The sequence below is a fragment of the Triticum urartu genome, chromosome 6A (assembly GCF_056163025.1).
Source record: "Triticum urartu cultivar PI428250 chromosome 6A, HENAU_Tu73, whole genome shotgun sequence".
NCBI classification, from domain to species: domain Eukaryota; kingdom Viridiplantae; phylum Streptophyta; class Magnoliopsida; order Poales; family Poaceae; genus Triticum; species Triticum urartu.
This window is the reverse complement of record NC_141878.1, coordinates 487,405,284-487,425,580: the sequence shown is the minus strand read 5'-3', so window position 1 is coordinate 487,425,580 and position 20,297 is coordinate 487,405,284.

Below are 20,297 nucleotides of genomic sequence, written 5' to 3'. Positions count from 1 at the left end.
TCAACCACACTTGGAAACTTAGTATCTGCAGCAAAGTGTTTAGTAGCAAAGTAATATGATAGTAGTGGTAACGGTAGCAAAAGGTAATGATAGCAAAAGTAATGTTTTTGGTATTTTGTAGTGATGATAGCAATAGCAACTGAAAAGTAAATAAGCGAAGAACAATATATGGAAAGGTCATAGGCAATGGATTGGTGATGGAGAATTATGCCGGATGCGGTTCATCATGTAACAGTCATAACCTAGGGTGACACAGAACTAGCTCCAGTTCATCAATGTAATGTAGGCATGTATTCCGAATATAGTCATACGTGCTTATGGAAAAGAACTTGCATGACATCTTTTGTCCTACCCTCCCGTGGCAGCGGGGTCCTTACGAAAACTAAGAGATATTAAGGCCTCCTTTTAATAGAGTACCGGAACAAAGCATTAACACATAGTGAATACATGAACTCCTCAAACTAAGGTCATCACCGGTAAGTATCCCGATTATTGTCACTTCGGCGTTAACAGATCATAACACATAATAGGTGACTATAGGCTTGCAAGTAGGATCTAGAACTCTCATATATTGATGAAAACATAATAGGTTCAGATCTGAAATCATGGCACTCGGGCCCTAGTGACAAGCATTAAGCATAGCAAAGTCATAGCAACATTAATCCCAGAACATAGTGGACACTAGGGATCAAACCCTAACAAAACTAACTCGATTACATGATAGATCGCATCCAACCCATCACCGTCCAGCAAGCCTACGATGGAATTACTCACGCACGGCGGTGAGCATCATGAAATTGGTGATGGAGGATGGTTGATGATGACGATGGCGACGGATTCCCCTCTCCAGAGCCCCAAACGGACTCCAGATCAGCCCTCCCAAGAGGTTTTAGGGCTTGGCGGTGGCTCCGTATCATAAAACGCGATGAATTCTTCTCTCTGATTTTTTCTCCCCGAAACACAATATATAGAGTTGGAGTTGGAGTCGGAGGAGATCCAGGGGGCCCACGAGGTAGGGGGGCGCGCCCTAGGGGTTAGGAGTGCCACCACCCTCGTGGACAGGTGGTGGCCCCCCTGGCCTTCATCTTTTGCAAGGATTTTTAATATTTTCCAAAAAGTTGTCCCATGAAGTTTGAGGTCATTCCGAGAACTTTTGTTTTTGCACATAAATAACACCATGGTAATTCTGCTGAAAACATCGTCAGTCCGGGCTAGTTCCATTCAAATCATGCAAGTTAGAGTCCAAAACAAGGGCAAAAGTGTTTGGAAAAGTAGATACGATGAAGACGTATCAACTCCCCCAAGCTTAAACCTTTGCTTGTCCTCAAGCAATTCAGTTGACAAACTGAAAGTGATAAAGAAAAACTTTTACAAACTCTGTTTGCTCTTGTTGTTGTAAATATGTAAAGCCATCATTCAAGTTTTCAGCAAAGATTATAACTAACCACGTTCGCAATAACGCTTAGGTCTCAAGTTTACTCATATCAATGGCATAATCAACTAGCGAGCAATAATTATAAATCTCGGATGACAACACTTTCTCAAAACAATCATAATATGATATAACAAGATGGTATCTCGCTAGCCCTTTCTGAGACTGCAAAACATAAATGCAGAGCACCTTTAAAGAACAAGGACCGACTAGACATTATAATTCATGGTAAAAGAGATCCAGTCAAGTCATACCCAATGTAAATTAACAGTAATGGATGCAAATGACAGCGGTGCTCTCCAACTGGTGCTTTTTAATAAGAGGATGCTGACTCAACATGAAAGTAAATAGATAGGCCCTTCGCAGAGGGAAGCAGGGATTTGTAGAGGTGCCAGAGCTCGGTTTTGAAATAGAGATGAATAATATTTTGAGCAGTATACTTTCATTGTCAACATAACAACCAAGAGATGGCGATATCTTCCATGCTACACACATTATAGGCGGTTCCCAAACAGAATGGTAAAGTTTATACTCCCCCTTCCACCAACAAGCATCAATCCATGGCTTGCTCAAAACAATGAGTGCCTCCAACTAACAAGAGTCCCAGGGGGAGTTTTGTTTGCAATTATTTTGATTTAGTTTGCATAAAGCATGGGACTGGGCATCCCAGTGACCAGCCACTTTCTCGTGAGTGAGGAGCGGAGTCCACTCCTCTTGAGAATGACATGCCTAACATGGAAGATACGGACAACCCTAGTTGATACATGACCTATTCGAGCATACGAAACATGATATTTATTTGAAGGTTTAGAGTTTAGCACATACAAATTTACTTGGAACGGCAGGTAGATACCGTATATAGGTAGGTATGGTGGACTCATGTGGAATAACTTTTGGGTTTATGGAGTTGGATGCACACGCAGTATTCCCGCTTAGTACAGGTGAAGGCTAGCAAAAGACTAGGAAGCGACCAGCTAGAGAGCGACAACAGTCATGAACATGCATTAAAATTAATCAACACCGAATGCAAACATGAGTAGGATATAATCCACCATGAACATAAATATCGTGAAGGCTATGTTGATTTTGTTTCAACTACATGCGTGAACATGCGCCAAGTCAAGTCACTTAAATCATTCAGAGGAGGATACCACCCTATTATACCACATCATAACCATTTCAATAGCATGTTGGCACTCAAGGTAAACCATTATAACTCATAGCTAATCAAGCATGGCACAAGAAACTGTGATCTCTAGTTGCCATTGCAAACATGTTTATTCATAATAGGCCGAATCAAGAACGATGAACTAATCATATTTACAAAAACAAAAGAGATCGAGTTCATACCAGCTTTTCTCATCTCAATAAGTTCGTCATATAATAATCATTATTGCCTTTCACTTGCACGACTGAACGATGTGAATAATAATAATTGTGCATGTGCATTGGACTAAGCTGGAATCCACAAGCATTCAATAAACAGGAGAAGACAAGGCAATATGGGCTCTTTTGTCCGATCAATAATTATGCATATAAGAGCCACTTCAACAATTTAATCATGGTCTTCTCCTATCGACCCCAAAGAAAAGAAATAAAACTATTTACACGGGAGAGCTCCCAACAAGTAAAAGAAGAACAGGAAATCTTTTTGGGTTTTCTTTTTAATTACTACTACAAGCATTGAAAGTAAACTAATTAAAAGCTACAACTAATTTTTTTTGGTTTTTCTTAAGGTTTATTAAACACACAAACAGAAAGCATAAAAAGGAAAGTAAACTAGCATGGATGATACAATGAAAAAGTATGAGCACCGACATCTAGCAATAAGTGTGTGAACATAAATGTAATGTCGGTGGGAAATACGTACTCCCCCAAGCTTAGGCTTTTGGCCTAAGTTGGTCTATGGCCACGGTTAGCCTGGCGGATCTCCATAATAGTAGTTGGGGTCATACTGAGATGCAGCGGCTATCACCTCCTGTGCTGCAGCGTGGCGACAAGCGGCCTCCGCTCTCCTCTCGTACTCATCTGCCTCCTCTCTGGTAATAACATATCTTCCTTTTGCCAAAGAAGGCAGGAGCAGGGAGAGTAATATGGACAGCACGGCTTCTGTCAAAGATTAGTCGATACTGGAGAGTTGATTCATTCCTGTCGATGAACTGGTGGTGAACCATAGCATTAAAGTCTAGGTAAGCAGGGGGTAATTCAATATCATCTTCGCGTATGGCTATACCAAGAAAATTAGCTATGAGGGTTGCATAAATCCCTCCAAAGAAATCTCCATTAAATCTATTAAGATGCAACCTACATGCAATAGTGGCTCCCAAATTATAAGATTTATCTCCTAACACAACACTCCTAAGAATACTGAGGTCAGGATAACACATGTGACATGCCTCATCTTTACCATTAATGCATCTACCTATGAAGAGAGCAAAATAATGTATAGCAGGAAAGTGAATGCTCCCTATGGTAGCTTGTGTTATATCTCTAGATTCTCCCACAGTTATGCTAGCAAGAAAATCTCTAAATTCAGATTTGCGAGGATCCCTTATACTGCCCCATTGTGGAAGTTTGCAAGCAGTGGTAAAATCCTCTAAGTCCATAGTGTAAGAATTTTCATAAAGATCAAACATGACAGTTGGAGAATTACGTGAAGATGAAAATTCAAACCTCCTCACAAAGAAACTAGTGAGATTGTGATACTGGCTGCACTTCTCTTCCTCGAAGCTCACAAGATCAGCGTTACGCAAATATGCGTTAAATTCTTCCTTAATTCCCGCTCGATCCATAAAGTTCTCAGAAGGCCACTCACAAGGACGCACCGGAGCCTCTCTTGGTGGCTCATCATCAGCATCACGCATTGCAAGCCTGGGTCCTTGCTTCCTTGAAGAACCACCCTGGAACATCTTCCTAAGCATATTTCTTCCTCTGAAAAATTCTGAAAATTTTTAGTAACTTCAAAATAAAAGTGAACCAAACTCAATAATATTGATAGCAACTACTCATACAAGTGCCTAGAGCCTATATCATGCATCAAAACTACTTGGAACCATATAAATTTGACATGCAAGCTCAAGAACATGGTCACCTAGGCAACACAAATTTGCAATGAATAAAGCACCAGAAGAAAAACTAATTGGACCAATGGAGGAGTCACATACCAAGGAACAATCTCCCCAAGCAGTTTTGTGAGAGGTGCTTTGAGCAAGGAGATCGAAAATGGCAGCAAAACGAGCTTGGACTCGGGTTTGAGCTAGTTATTCGTGTTTGGGGGAGGAAGAAGGAGTGTATGGGTGAAAGGATAAGTGGAGGAGGGCCACCGTGGGCCCACGAGGCAGGGGGGCGCTCCCAGGAGGGTAGGGCGTGCCCTCCACCCTCGTGGGAAGGTGGGTGACCCCCCTGTTGTGTTCTCAGTGCCAAATATTCTCAAATATTCTAGAAAAATCATATTTAAATTTTAGGGCATTTGGAGAACTTCTATTTTCGGGGTATTTTTATATTGCATGGATAATCAGATAACAGACAGAAAAATACTATTTTTATTTTACTTAATATAAATAACAGAAATTAAAAGGAAGGTACAGAAGGTTGTGCCTTCTAGTTTCATCCATCTCATGAGCATAAAAAGGAATCCACTAACAAGGTTGATCAAGTCTTGTTAACGAACTCATTCCGAATAACATGGAAACGGAGAAATTTCGAATAACACTATGTTACCCCAACGGGGATATGCACATCCCCAATAATAAGAATATCATATTTCTTCTTGACAGTAGGAAGAGGAAATTCAAAACCTCCAAATATAATCGATGGAATTTTTCCAATAGAGTTGATACTATGAACTTGAGGTTGTTTCCTCGGAAAGTGTACCGTGTGTTCATTACCATTAACATGAAAAGTGACATTGCCTTTAGTGCAATCAATAACAGCCCGTGCAGTATTCAAAAAGGGTCTTCCAAGAATAATAGACATACTATTGTCCTCGGGAATATCAAGAATAACAAAGTCCGTTAAAATAGTAACGTTTGCAACTACAACGGGCACATCCTCACAAATACCGACAGGTATAGCAGTTGATTTATCAGCCATTTGCAAAGATATTTCAGTAGGTGTCAACTTATTCAAATCAAGTCTACGATATAAAGAGAGAGGCATAACACTAACACCAGCTCCAAGATCACATAAAGGAGTTTTAACATAGTTTCTTTTAATGGAGCATCGTATCGTTGGTACACCGGGATCTCCAAGTTTCTTTGGTATTCCACCCTTATAAGTATAATTAGCAAGCATGGTGGAAATTTCAGCTTCCGGTATCTTTCTCTTATTTGTAACAATATCTTTCATATACTTAGCATAAGGATTCATTTTGAGCATATCAGTTAATCGCATACGCAAAAAGATAGGTCTAATCATTTCAGCAAAGCGCTCAAAATCCTCATCATCCTTTTTCTTGGATGGTTTGGGAGGAAAAGGCATGGGTTTCTGAACCCATGGTTCTCTTTCTTTACCGTGTTTCCTAGCAACAAAGTCTTTCTTATCATAACATTGATTCTTTGATTGTGGGTTATCAAGATCAACAATAGGTTCAATTTCTATATCATTATTGTCAGTGTCAAAACCGGCGGATCTCGGGTAGGGGGTCCCGAACTGTGCGTCTAAGGCGGATGGTAACAGGAGGTAGGGGACATGATGTTTTACCCAGGTTCGGGCCCTCTTGATGGAGGTAAAACCCTACGTCCTGCTTGATTTATCCTTGATAATATGAGTAGTACAAGAGTTGATCTACCATGAGATCGGAGAGGCTAAACCCTAGAAGCTAGCCTATGGTATCATTGTATGTTGTCCTACGGACTAAAACCCTCCGGTTTATATAGACACCGGAGGGGGCTATGGTTACACAAGGTCGGTTACAAAGGAGGAAATATACATATATGTATTGCCTAGCTTGCCTTCCATGCCAAGTAGAGTCCCATCCGGACACGGGACGAAGTCTTCAATCTTGTATCTTCATGGTCCAACAGTCCGGCCAAAGGATATAATCCGGATGTCCGGATACCCCCTAATCCAGGACTCCCTCAGTAGCCCCCGAACCAGGCTTCAATGACGATGAGTCCGGCCTGCAGTGTTGTCTTCGGCATTGCAAGGCGGGTTCTTCTCCAAATTTCGAACATTTGTTAAGCAGTGTCCGGTCCCATAAATGTTGAACCTCTTGGCTTCTGCGCCCAATAAGGGCTATCTTCCACGCGTCGAATGAATGCGAGGCGCCAGGGCCTACGGACTAAAACCCTCCGGTTTATATAGACACTGGAGGGGGCTATGGTTACACAAGGTCGGTTACAAAGGAGGAAATATACATATACGTATTGCCTAGCTTGCCTTCCACACCAAGTAGAGTCCCATCTGGACATTGGACGAAGTCTTCAATCTTGTATCTTCATGGTCCAACAGTCCGGCCAAAGGATATAATCTGGATGTCCGGATACCCCCTAATCCAGGACTCCCTCAGTAGCCCCCGAACCAGGCTTCAATGACGATGAGTCCGGCACGCAGTGTTGTCTTCGACATTGCAAGGCGGGTTCTTCTCCAAATTTCGAATGTTTGTTAAGCAGTGTCCGGTCCCATAAATGTTGAACCTCTTGGCTTCTGCGCCCAATAAGGGCTATCATCCACGCGTCGAATGAATGCGAGGCGCCAGGGCATTTTTACATTCGCCCCCCTAGCCAGATAAATAAATTGTCTATTAAAGGGATGGGGATTCTTAGATCCAATCCATACCATCCTCTCCCAACGAGAATCCATCGGAGCGCGCTTCGGAAAGATCCACTCCAGCATGGCCGACCTCCGCAGCTCCTCCTCCCGCCCCCGTAGCCCTAAGCCCGCTGATTGGGAGAGGTGTTCAGTCCCACACAGTCGATTAGTCGAACTGCAGACTAAGGGATTTCTCCCTCCAGCGTATTTGGTGCCCGTCTGAGCCGGGCTCGCCACCTACAATGGTGGGGAGCAAGCGGAGAGCTTCCCCAGCCCCTCTACGGGGGAGCGGGTATGCCTTGTTCCTTATTTATTGAGGGGACTCGGATTCCCAATTCATCTGTTCCTCCGCGGGCTCCTGGAGTTCTATGGCCTCCAACTACATAATTTCACCCCTGCTTCCATTTTACACATCGCTGGCTATGTTGCCCTCTACGAGTTATTCCTGGGCTGCGAGGCTCATTTCGAGCTATGGAAAAGGTTATTTTGCCTCGTCCCTTGCACACAGAAGGGGTCACTTTATCAAGTGGGCAGAGCCGAAATATGGCGCATCGCCGAAACCGGATACCTGTCCGGTACTCCGAAGAAGACGTCCGAAGACTGGCCTTCGGAATGGTTTTATATGGAGGACGTCCCCCTTCCGGACCCTGTTCGGCAGGGTCTTCCTGAGTTCAGCAATGCTCCTCTGAAGAAATGCCGAAGTTGGCGCCCATGGAGCCCCCAGGAGGAAGACAACGGGGAAGTCCTTTATCTGATGAACCGGATTAAAGCGCTGGCTCAATCAGGATTGACAGTAATCGAGGTTATGTCAATATGCATAATGCGGGGAGTGCAACCACTTCAATATCGAAGGCACCCCTTGTGGTGTTTCAATGGGGAAGATGATGCCACCCATTGCGAGCGTACGGGTCCGGACAACGCTGCCGCTTTAGCAAAAATTCTGTCTGAATTGTTCAAGGGAGAGGAAGAGGAGTTCATCCGCATCAAACCACGGGATGGATTCTCCATGTACAACCCTCCAAGTTGGGTGAGTTATATATCCTTACTCCCATTATTCCCGCATTCTTTGTCGTGGGTACTCACCTTGCCATTTTGCGCCAGGAACTGCGAAAAGCCATAAGGGAGGTCAGCAGCCCATCTCCACAACCAGAGGACCCCGACCAGGCCCTCGGCCCTGGACTTGAAGAAGATCCAGACATATTCGTGGAGCTGATAAACAGGCAGTTCTATCAATTAAGCTGTGATAACGCCATGGTGGCCATTACGGCCGACTATCCTGGACTGCTTCCTGCGTCGCATGTAAGAAAAACCAAAAATTCCAACTACAAAAACTAGGATCCCCTTTTAGACACTTCACCTACCATATACATATGGTGTTTTTACAGGGAAGGCATTCGGGACGCCATGCCGAACCCGCAGCAACTTGCCAACAAGAGGAACCAAGGTCGGGCAGGCCAAAAAGGAAGGCGGTCAGGACGGAGACGCCAGCGCAGAGGTAGAAACCCCGCTCCGTGGTTGTCGTCTTTCTTGAAATGTAATGACGTCCATGTTTCTTTAACAGAGAAAACGCTCGCCGGAATATGTCCGGTGAGGCTGCCGATCACGCTTCCACCAGTCGGGCTCCAGGACCGGACATAGAGGCGGAAGCCGACATGGGGCGGACGCCGGATACTCCCCCTACAGAGGATGCGAATAGGCTATCCGCTACAAATTCAGAAGTGGAGAGCGCCATGAATCATATGCATCGTTGGGCCGTACTCTGCGACGCTTGCTTCTCCCCAGAGGCATTTGATGCCTTCAATTCTGGAGAGGCTTACCTCCGTGCTGCTCAAAATGGTCTAGCCAGAGCCACGGACCAGTATGTAAAGGATGTACGGGTAAGCAAATCTGATGATTATATGTATCAGTAGCCCCTGAGACTTGAAACAGTTAGCAGAACTGATTTAAGGATCATCTTATTGTGCAGGTTCTTATAGAGAAGAATAGTCGACTGTCACAGGAGCTGGAGGAATGCAAGACCCAACTTTGGTCCGCTGTTGCCGCATTGAAGGAACCTAAAAAGTCCCCAGCTGGTAACATTTCTTTCAAAGAATGATAGGTACCATATAGCATGCGGCATGGCTGCAGATCTAATAGTAGATGTTGTAGATGAATCCAGAGAGAATCTGGAGGAGCAGCATGCCATACGATAGCTAAAGGCTGGCAAACGCGTGCTGACTGAGGTCAGGCGAGAGAAAAACAATCTCCAAGACGCCAATACCAAGCTGAGCGTGGAACTGAAAGATGTTCGAGCCCAGCTTGCGGACTCCGAGAAGGAGAATAAGCGGCTTCGACGCAGCATTTTCAGTAAGTGCTTGAACGAACCCTTAAAAAAGGGGTCAGCGGAGAAGCCGGCTAACAGAGTTATGTCTGCAGGTATGCTGACGGGTCATCCCGCGGAGGAGATGCCCGGGTATGCGGGTGATCTTCTATCCGAGCTCTCACAACTGCATGAACAAGTTCGGCAGGTGATGCAAGGTGTTGCCCAGGCCTTCTGGCCAGCCGTCTCCCTGCCAGAAGGCATTGGAGAGCTTGCGAAGAAGCTCAAGGGAGCACGGCGGCGCTTCCGATTGTGGAAGATATCGGCCTGCCATCAAGGTGCCAGGGAAGCCTGGGCCATGGTGAAGACGCGGTATACCAAGACTGACCCAAACCACATGGCCGAGGTCGGACCTGTGGGGCCCGATGGGAAAGAGATCCCCGTTAGCTTAGTGTATGGGCAAGTAGAATTAGCCGCAAAGTATTCCCAACAGGATTGTAGGCTAGACCACCTGTTGGATGGTATAGAAGAGGAATTTAGTCAGTCTACATGACTATGTAATTAAAGTGACATGTATAATGCCTTCTAGGCGGATTGTAGATCATTTGTCATGGCGGACATTTTCGCTTCAACCTCGGGACCCGATAGTCCGGAGTGTTTCCGAATACCCACCCAGTTATATAAAAACCAGGGTATGCGTGGAAACCAGGCGTAGGGGTCATTAGTGCTTGAACAGACAAGTGCCCAACTAGTTATGTTATATTACATGGGTAGTAAGAAACATCTTCCAGGGAGAATAGTTCCGTTAAGGGTTCCTTTCCCTGGGTATGCATGCCCTAAAGTGCATGTCCGTACTGCGAGAGAAAATGTAGGCAAAAACATCTAGGGGCACATATGGAAAATAAAAATAAAACAAAAATCATCTTTTCTTCGCTGACCAAATATTCCCTTAAGAACACTAGCTTTCGGCTTCACCTAGTCTGAGGTACACATCCGGATGACCCGGTAGTAACAATCGCAGAGGTGCTCCCCTTATGCCCTAGCCGAATTAACGGGAACGTAGGGCATAAATACAAGAGCCAGGCAACCCAGCTCGGCCAAAACTTAAGTCATATCGATGCATATAGTGGAGAAGAAAAGGTACATGTGGAAGAATAACACATGTGCGGGGCGTGAAGCCTAGATAGATAATTAAGCTTCTGTGTAAGAAGCCCCCAGGTATAGTGAGCGCGGTTAGCGCATCTATAACGTGCAAGCGAGGCACAAGTTGGCCCTTGAAGGCCTAGAGAAAGAATAAAAGAAAGAAAGAGAAAAAATACAGATAATGTATATGCAAAAAATGGACAGAGGAAGGAGACGAACATAGAGTCCGGCGCTAGGCGTAGAATCTTCAGAGCCTGGCTGCGTTCCATGGGTTCGGCTCAAGTCGATTATTCGATGCATCTTGCAGATGGTACGCACCACTGGTCAGAACCTGGTTAATGATGAAGGGACCTTCCCATTTGGGCTCGAGCTTGGACTTTTTCTTCTCCGGCAGGCATAGAACTAACTCGCGAACGTTATAAGTTTTGGCCTGTACTTCTCTGCTTTGGTATATGCGAGCCTGTTGCTGATAAAATGCGGAACGGGCTTTTGCCATGTCACGCTCATCCTCCAGGGTATCCAGACTGTCCTTCCGATCGATCTCGGCTTCTCTTTATTCGTACATGCGCACTCGGGGTGAGTCATGAATTATGTCGCAGGGCAGAACTGCCTCTGCGCCATACACCATAAAGAAGGGTGTATATCCGATAGTGCGGTTTGGCGTGGTCCGCAGCCCCCAGAGTACGGAGTCGAGCTCCTCCACCCAGTGTGTGTTAGACTCCTTTAAGGACCGCACTAATCTGGGTTTAATGCCGCTCATGATAAGACCATTTGCTCGCTCAACTTGGCTGTTGGTTTGTGGGTGATAGACGGAAGCATAATCGAGCTTGATGCCCATGTTGCTGCACCAAAGTTTTACCTCGTCGGCCGTGAAGTTCGTGCCGTTGTCAGTGATGATGTTGTGGGGGACGCCATAACGGTGTACAACCCCGGATATGAAGTCTATCATCGGTCCGGATTCAGCTGTTTTAACAGGTTTGGCTTCTATCCATTTGGTGAATTTATCCACCATGACCAGTAAGTATTTTTTCTTATGGGTTCCCCCTTTAAGGGGTCCAACCATGTCAAGCCCCCAGACCGCGAAAGGCCAGCTAATGGGGATTGTTTGGAGGGCGGTGGGTGGCATATGGCTTTGGTTTGCAAAAAGCTGGCAACCGGCGTAGTGTTGGACCAAGTCCTGTGCGTCTGCCCGGGCCGTCAGCCAATAAAAACCTGTACGGAAGGCCTTGCTTACAAGGGCCCGGGCTGCGGCGTGGTGGCCGCCGAGTCCGGTGTGAATTTCTGCCAAAAGCTTTCGCCCTTCCTCTTCGGAGATGCACCTTTGAAGGACTCCGGTAGTGCTTTTCTTATATAGCTCTCCCTCGTGGACCCTGTAGGCTTTAGACCGCCGCACTATGCAGCGTGCCTCATTTTGGTCTTCGGGAAGTTCCTGCCTAGTTAGGTAGGCCAGGAATGGTTCTGTCCATGGGGCGATGACGACCATTATTACGTGGGTTGAAGGTGTTATTTCAGTGGCGGAGCCTCCGATTATGTTAGAGTGTTCGGTGTCGGGCATTTTGGCCGGGTCCGGACTATTGTTACCGGTGTCCCCTTCCCATACCAACGATGGCTTAAACAACCTCTCCAAAAAGATGTTGGGGGGACCGCGTCGCGTTTTGCGCCGATGCGGGCGAGGATATCCGCTGCCTGATTGTTTTCCCGAGCCACATGGTGAAATTCGAGGCCCTCGAACCGAGCTGACATCTTTAGGACGGTGTTTCGATAGGCCGCCATCTTCGGATCCTTGGCATCGAAGTCTCCATTTATTTGGGATATTGCGAGGTTCGAATCCCCACTCACCTCCAGGCGTTGAATGCCCATGGAGACTGCCATCCGAAGACCATGCAACAGAGCTTCGTATTCGGCTGCGTTGTTGGAGTCTGTATACAGTTCTGCAGTACGTACTGAACGGTATCTCCGGTTGGGGACGTTAGGACGACGCCAGCCCCTAGACCGGCCAGCATTTTGGAGCCGTCAAAGTGCATGATCCAATTGGAGTATGCGCCGTACTCTTTAGGGAGTTCGACTTCCGTCCATTTGGCGACAAAGTCAGCCAATACTTGTGATTTAATGGCTCGCCGAGGTTTGTATGTTATGTCAAACGGGAGGAGCTCAATGGCCCATTTGGCAATCCGGCCCGTGGCGTTGCGGTTGTTTATAATATCATTAAGTGGCACTTCCGAGGCTACTGTAATCGAACACTCTTGAAAGTAGTGTCGCAGCTTCCGGGATGCCATGAATACCGCATAGGCTATTTTTTCATAATGTGGGTACCGTGATTTGCATGGAGTGAGGACAGTGGATACATAATATACCGGCTTTTTAAGAGGGAATTTATGTCCGTCCGCTTCTCATTCGACGACGAGCACTACGCTTACAACCTGATGAGTTGCCGCAATGTATAACAACATTGGTTCGCCAATGTTTGGCGCGGCCAGGATTGGGTTGGTTGCCAGTATGGCTTTTATTTCTTCCAATCTAGCTGTGGTAGAGTCCGTCCACTTGAAGTGTTCAGTGCGCCGACGGAGGCGATAAAGGGGTAATGCCTTTTCTCCTAAGCGGAAGATAAAGCGGCTTAGAGCCGCCACACATCCAATTAATTTATGGATTTGTTTGAGGTCTGTTGGGGTAGCCAACTGTGACAAATCTCGAATTTTGGCCGGATTAGCTTCAATTCCTCTACTGGAGATGATGAAACCCAGGAGCTTTCCGCCTGGTACGCCGAAAATGCATTTTTCCGGATTGAGCTTGATGTCGTATGTTCGGAGTTTGTCGAATGTGAGCCTCAAGTCGTCTATTAGAGAGTCGACGTGTTTGGTTTTGATGACCACATCATCTACGTATGCCTCTACTGTTTTGCCGATCTGTTTCTCCAGACATGTCTGAATCATGCGCTGATACGTTTCGCCGGCGTTTTTGAGCCCAAAAGGTATTGTGTTGAAATAGAATGGGCCATATGGTGTGATAAATGTCGTTGCGGCTTGGTCAGACTCCGCCATCTTAATTTGGTGGTAGCCGGAGTATGCGTCGAGGAAACACAATGACTCGTGTCCTGCGGTAGCATCGATAATTTGATCAATGCAGGGGAAGGGGAAGGGATCCTTTGGGCAAGCCTTGTTGAGGTCCTTGAAATCGACACATAGGCGCCATGATTTGTCCTTCTTTGGTACCATCACCAGGTTTGCTAGCCAGTCCAGGTGTTTTGTTTCTCTAATGAATCCGGCCTCCAATAACTTGGCTAGTTCCTCTCCCATAGCCTGTCTCTTAGGTTCAGAGAAACGCCGAAGAGCCTGCTTGACCGGCTTGAATCCCTTTAGGATATTGAGGCTGTGCTCGGCCAGCCTGCGTGGGATTCTTGGCATGTCTGAGGGGTGCCAGGCGAATATGTCCCAATTCTCGTGCAGGAACTCTCGTAGTGGGGCGTCCACGGCGGGGTTTAACTGTGCCCCGATGGAGGCTGTTTTTGTAGGGTCCGTTGGGTGGACTTGGAGTTTGACTATTTCATCCGCTTGTTTAAAAGAGGTGGACTTGGATCTCTTGTCAAGTATCACGTCGTCCCTGTCCACTGTGGAGCGTAGCGCAGTTAATTCCTCGGCCAAAAGGGCTTCGGATAATGCCTCGAGGGCCAATGCGGCTGTTTTGTTTTCGGCGTGGAGTGCTGTGTATGGATCACTAACGAGAGTGATGATTCCATTGGGCCCGGGCATTTTGAGCTTCATGTACCCATAATGGGGTATGGCTTGGAAGATCGTGAATGCCTCCCGTCTGAAGAGGGCGTGGTATCCACTATTGAACGGGGCCACTTGGAATGTAATTTCTTCGGACCTATAGTTCTCCGCCGTGCCGAATACCACATCTAGTGTGATTTTCCCAGCACAATTGGGCTGAGGACCAGTGCAGCTGGTGCTCGGGCTGTTCGGAATTTAGGTTCGTCACTGGCATTGAAGGTAATAGCCGTGTTACTCCATGGATTTATTGCTGCTACGTGGCAGATTTCGGCAATGCTGCGGAGTGTTCGCTTGCGCCTATTATTTGATGCGAAGGTCTCAAAGACTGTTAATACCGTATTGTTATCCCTGGGATGGTGCTCTGTGGCATCTGGGATGAGAAGATCCTCGCCGGTTTTGGCCACCTGCCGGAGTATCCAACATGCTCTAAGGTTGTGTGTTGGTATGGTATCCACTGTACTATGAATTATGCAGGGTCCGTTGAGCCATCCCTCCAATACGGTTCCACGCCCTGTATAGGGTTTTTGCTTCTTTGTAATTAACTCGGGTGTCTTATGATAGTGCACCCTTTTACTTCAGACTGGGTGTATATTCGGAGCCGGATTATCCCAAAATTTCGTTTCGGTTTTCCAGGCACTTTCCATCGCACAGTACTTTCGTACTATGGACGCCAAGTCGGCAAAGCGTGATATGTCACGGCGACTTATGGCGTTAAGGATTCCCTTGTCTGTGCACTTATTGTGGAAAAGTGAGACTGCGTCTTCCTCGCGGCAGTCCTTAACCTTGTTCATCACAAGGAGGAATCTGGCCCAATAATGATGTACTGTTTCATGGGGCTTGTCGATGTCAAAACCGGCAGATCTCGGGTTGGGGGTCCCGAACTGTGCGTCTAGGCCGAGTGGTAACAGGAAACAAGGGACACGGAGTTTTACCCAGGTTCGGACCCTCTCGATGGAGGTAAAACCCTACGTCCTGCTTGATTAATATTGATGATATGGGTAGTACAAGAGTAGATCTACCACGAGATCGAGGAGGCTAAACCCTAGAAGCTAGCCTATGGTATGATTGTTGATGTGTATGTTGTCCTACGGACTAAAACCCTCCGGTTTATATAGACACCAGGTAGGGTTAGGGTTACATAGAGTCGGTTACAATGGTAGGAGATCTGCATATCCGTATCGCCAAGCTTGCCTTCCACGCCAAGGAAAGTCCCCTCCGGACGCGGGACGGAGTCTTCAATCTTGTATCTTCATAGTCCAGGAGTCCGGCTGAAGGTATAGTCCGACCATCCGGACACCCCCTAATCCAGGACTCCCTCAGTAGCCCCTGAACCAGGCTTTAATGACGATGAGTCCGGCGCGCATATTGTCTTCGGCATTGCAAGGCAGGTTCCTCCTCCAAGTACTTCATAGAAGATTTTGAACACAAAGATAGTGTCCGGCTCTGAAAAATAAGTTTCCACATATTGCCATAGAGAGAATAATACTTACACAAATCTAATCTGCTGACGTATTCCGTAGTGTGACATCACACCACGGCCAAGCTTTTATTCGAACCATTCTACTGTCCCATCTCAGCGCGTTATGCGAGGCGGTTTCCTTGGCACGTCTTGTTAAAGTAGAGATCGTGGCCCCCTTATTCCGGGATTCTCATCAATACGGGCGTGGGTAACCCAACCGCTTCTAGGACTCCTAGATTGTAGGGAAGTCCAAACGGACACGGAGAGGACGCTTGATATTCACCCTCTTTATAAAGGGGACAAGGCTTTTATTTTTCCCTCCCGTGCTCAATCGAATCCTTCCCCCACCTCAAGCTCAAACGCCCGAAGTTCAGGTCAGGCGCCCCGAACCTTCAGTCATGTCTGGATCTAGCCTTCAAGGCCGATGGATGCCTTCCACCGTCACGGAAGAAGACATCAAGAAGTTGAGGGAGGCCAGATATCTGACCGCCGAGATTTTGCATCGGCTGCCTCCCCAAGGGCAGGCTGTCCCCACCCCCGAATCTAACGAAAACGTCGTGTTCGTTTCCCACTTCCTCCGAGGCCTAGGCCTTGCCCTGGATCCTTTCGTCAGGGGTTTGATGTTTTATTACGGGCTAGATTTTCATGATCTAGCTCCGGACTCCTTTCTTCATATCACGACATTTATTATCGTGTGCGAGGCCTTCCTCCGGGTTACCCCTCACTTTGGCCTATGGCTCAAGACCTTTGTAGTGAAGCCGAAGTTGGTCGAGGGGGAGCATGCAGCGTGTGGAGGTGCCTCAATACACAAGATGACGGGAGCTCCGTGGCCCAAAGGTTCCATCCCAGAGGTGTCTGAATTGTGGCAACAGGAGTGGTTCTACATCACGGCTCCTAGAAGTGCCAAGTGGGCGGCCCCCCCTATTTTCCGCTCGGGCCCCCCACCACAGCTGATGTCATGGATCAGCAGAGGTCTGAGCTGGGGCCAGCCAAGGACGTGCCTATACTGCAAGGCTGCATTCGAGATCTCTTCAATGGAGATTTCAGTTTGGTTGCGGTGATACAGGTTATGTTGGTTCGTCAAGTGCAGCCTTGCAAACGCCGGCCTCTTCGTCTATGGGAGTTCACTCCCGAGGGACCACGTGCAATTCAAAATTTTCTCGGCCTGACGCACGAGGAGATGTACAAATCATTCTTCGGACCTCAGATGGAGTGTCCGGAAATCACCGAGGACGTGGGCCTGAGTAGCAACTGCACCGCCGAACAGGTAAGGCATCTTCCGGCCGAACATACTTTCTCTACTTTGTTACAAAGTTATCTCTGAGAGTTCGCTTTTTGACCAGGACTGGCTAACAAAGGTGAAGTTGATTCGGTGTTCGGCCCCCTCCCTGAGGGTTTGGAAAATCCGGTATTGGAGAAGATGCTCCAGACCGCACCTTGCCCGGAGCCCTTGAAGGAAGATACCGTGGAGGATAATGCGGGCGGACACGGGCCCCCAACGCTGCCCTTTGTAGCCGAGGGAGCGAGCGTCTCCATGAGGGAAGGCGACCAGAAGAGGAAAAGGATTGCGCCCGGGGATTCGGAAGCCGAAGCTTCCAAATGGGAGAAGAAGTCTCCCACAGAGGGTCCCACCTTGGGGGCGTTGTTGCCGCACACAGTCCGCGGGGGGATCAATCCTCCCACGAGTCGTAAGTGACCCGAAATACCTTTGGTAGTACAGATATGCCATCTTTTTCTTCTGAGAAGATAACCACCGCATATATTTTCGCAGTTCGGGCCTTAGCCCCTCTCAAATGAGCTCATCTTCAGGGGATCTTCTTCCAGAGATGATGGAGAGCGAAACGCCTCCTCCGGACTCCTCCGCTCCGAAAGCGGGCGACCCTGAAGTGTCGTCGCGGAGGGCCTCTCCCAGTCCGGTGAGGCCAGAAGATAATCCCGTTGGCCCCCGAAGCTCCCAATGTTCGGCTCCCGAAGAGAGCAGACAAAAGAGTCCGGCACCGTCTAGTGTGCGATCGGATGTTCTGAGGGAGTTGGTGGGGCGAGCGGCCATCTCAGATGAACACCGTGTGTTGATGAATACGGTGATGGAGAGAATATCGTTCGCCGATAGCAGATTGCATGAAGCTTTTATGAGTCTACTGACAGGCTTTGAGGTACGTAAAAGAATGTATGATAGTCCTGCACATGCTAGGTGTGCCCTGTGTAGATAGTAGCCCCTGAGACTCTGGTTGTCGTCGGAAACGGCGACGAACAGAGGATCATATTCCCAGGTAATAACCATACTGCCTCTATGTGCAGGTGATGGAAGCTCCGGTGGCTAGCCGGACTAGCGAGTTTGCCCATTTAGAACGGCAGTTGGATGCGGCAGACGCCGACATCGAGCTTGTTAACAAAAGGCTTGACGAGGCACAGGGTAAGTATCAATATCTGGTAAACGCCACATAAGAAGAGCAGTATGATACCAGTATCTTAAATATGTTGTGACTGCAGATGGAGCTGCCACTGTTGAAGCCTTGCGGGCAGAACTTGCCCGAGCCAAGGAACAAGCGAGGTTAGGTAATTCGGCTGCTGTGAAGGCGGCCGAAGAGTTGCAAGCCGAGAAGGCCACGCATGGCGAGACCCGAGACAAGATGGCCAAGATGGCTGTGGAATTAAAAGCCACCGCCGACCGTTGCCGGGTTCTCGAAAAGGAAAACCAAGCGAAGGCATCGGACCTTGAGAAGGCTGCTGCGATGAAAAAGGATCTCCGCTCTGCTATGAGGGCAAAGAAGGAGGAGCTGCGGGAAGCCGGGGATATTGTAGCTGGGAAATCCTTTATGTTGCGGAGGAAATTCGGAGATCCACGGTATGCCCCTCTGGATCGGCTGTGGAGTTCGAAGGATGTGTATATGGATTTGGCGGCGAGCGCTGCCGATGCGGCCAAGTACTTCCAGCGTCAGACAGACCATGGAGTAGACCAGCTGTTTTGGAGACAACTCCATTCTCCCGAGCATCCACTTTCATTGACTGACTAATTAGCCGAATGGGCTGAACTAAACAGGTTGTCCGGACTCTCTATGAGGTCTGTTGTGGATCAGCTGTGGCCGGGAAGGTCAAAACCGAACAACTATTTCAGCTTGGTGCAGCAGTTCCTTGACATGGTGCCGCACATTAATGCGATGAAGAGGTCGGCGTGCATAGAGGGCGCACGGATGGCCTTTGCCCGTGTTAAGGCATACTGGGCGGAGATGGATGCTACCAATGTTGCAGCGCGGGATTTGGCTATAGGTCGAAAGGCTGCTGAGCACTATTTTGAAGAAGTACTTGAGGGTGCCCGTTTGATAGAGACCCAGTGCTCAAAAAATATTATGTTTGAGTGATATGTAATCTCATTGTAAGCGAAATGCTTTTATAAATTTTTATAAGGCTATTTTTATACTTTTGCCTGAAAGTAATATGATGCCTCCTGGGCGGTCGTTTACGTATACGTGTGTATAACCTGAAAGATTGCAGTCGTTGGCTTCAACCCCCACGCATATAATGCGGAGGTGCTCGCAAAAACACGCGTTCACACTTAACCCAACGTCTTGGTCCTATTAAGGAGGTGATAGCGGAGCGAGCAAGGCAACCGGACTATAATGCTTTAGCACTTTCACTTAGCCATAAGAGTTTGACAGTGGGGCTACTAGATAGCCCCTGGTGGCTCCGCACTCTCCCGGTTCCGGGGTGCGTACATGCCTGGCCAGAAAACGGCCCTTCGTTAAGGTGGAGGAATTCTAACATTCCCACAGGTCATCGAGTGGTTGACCAGTCTCACGCTATATCATGACAGTCAGTTTTCGGCTTTCTCTACTGTGGTGCTCGTCCGGATGAACCAGGGCACAATCGCAGTAGTTCTCCTGGTGCTACCTTAGCCGGTAAAGCGGAACGTAAGGCACCAAAACACAGGAGCCGGTCAAACCCAACATTTGACCAAAGACAATGATTTGGAGCTGATGCAAATAGGGCCAAACTCGCGACGCCGAACACTCCCTAAGGTATTCGGTTTTTGTGGTATAAAATGGGCCTAAATAATGGCCTTTGTAAGAAGCCCCTTGTGTCCAGGTATGAGCATTGTTCTGGCGTGGCCACATGCCAAGACGTCAGCATCTTTCTCAACGGTAGATATGTATCAACAAGAGACAGTAAAAAAGGTTTACACAGGGTCTTAATCTAAAAAGAATCCTTGGAGCGGGTCCCTGCTGCACGTCTGCGCCTGTGTCTCCGTTGTGCCGTATCCTGGACGGGTGTAGCACGATGATCGTCTGTAAAAGAGAGGAAGTTAAGTGAAAAAGTTGTCATGCAAAAACATAGTTTTTAAAGAAACCATGTGTGATTCAAGATGATAAGAAATTGCCACTTGTCTGCGCGCGTTGAGCCCCTTGTATTGACAAATAGGGGTGTGGCCACTTATTTCCGTATAAATAG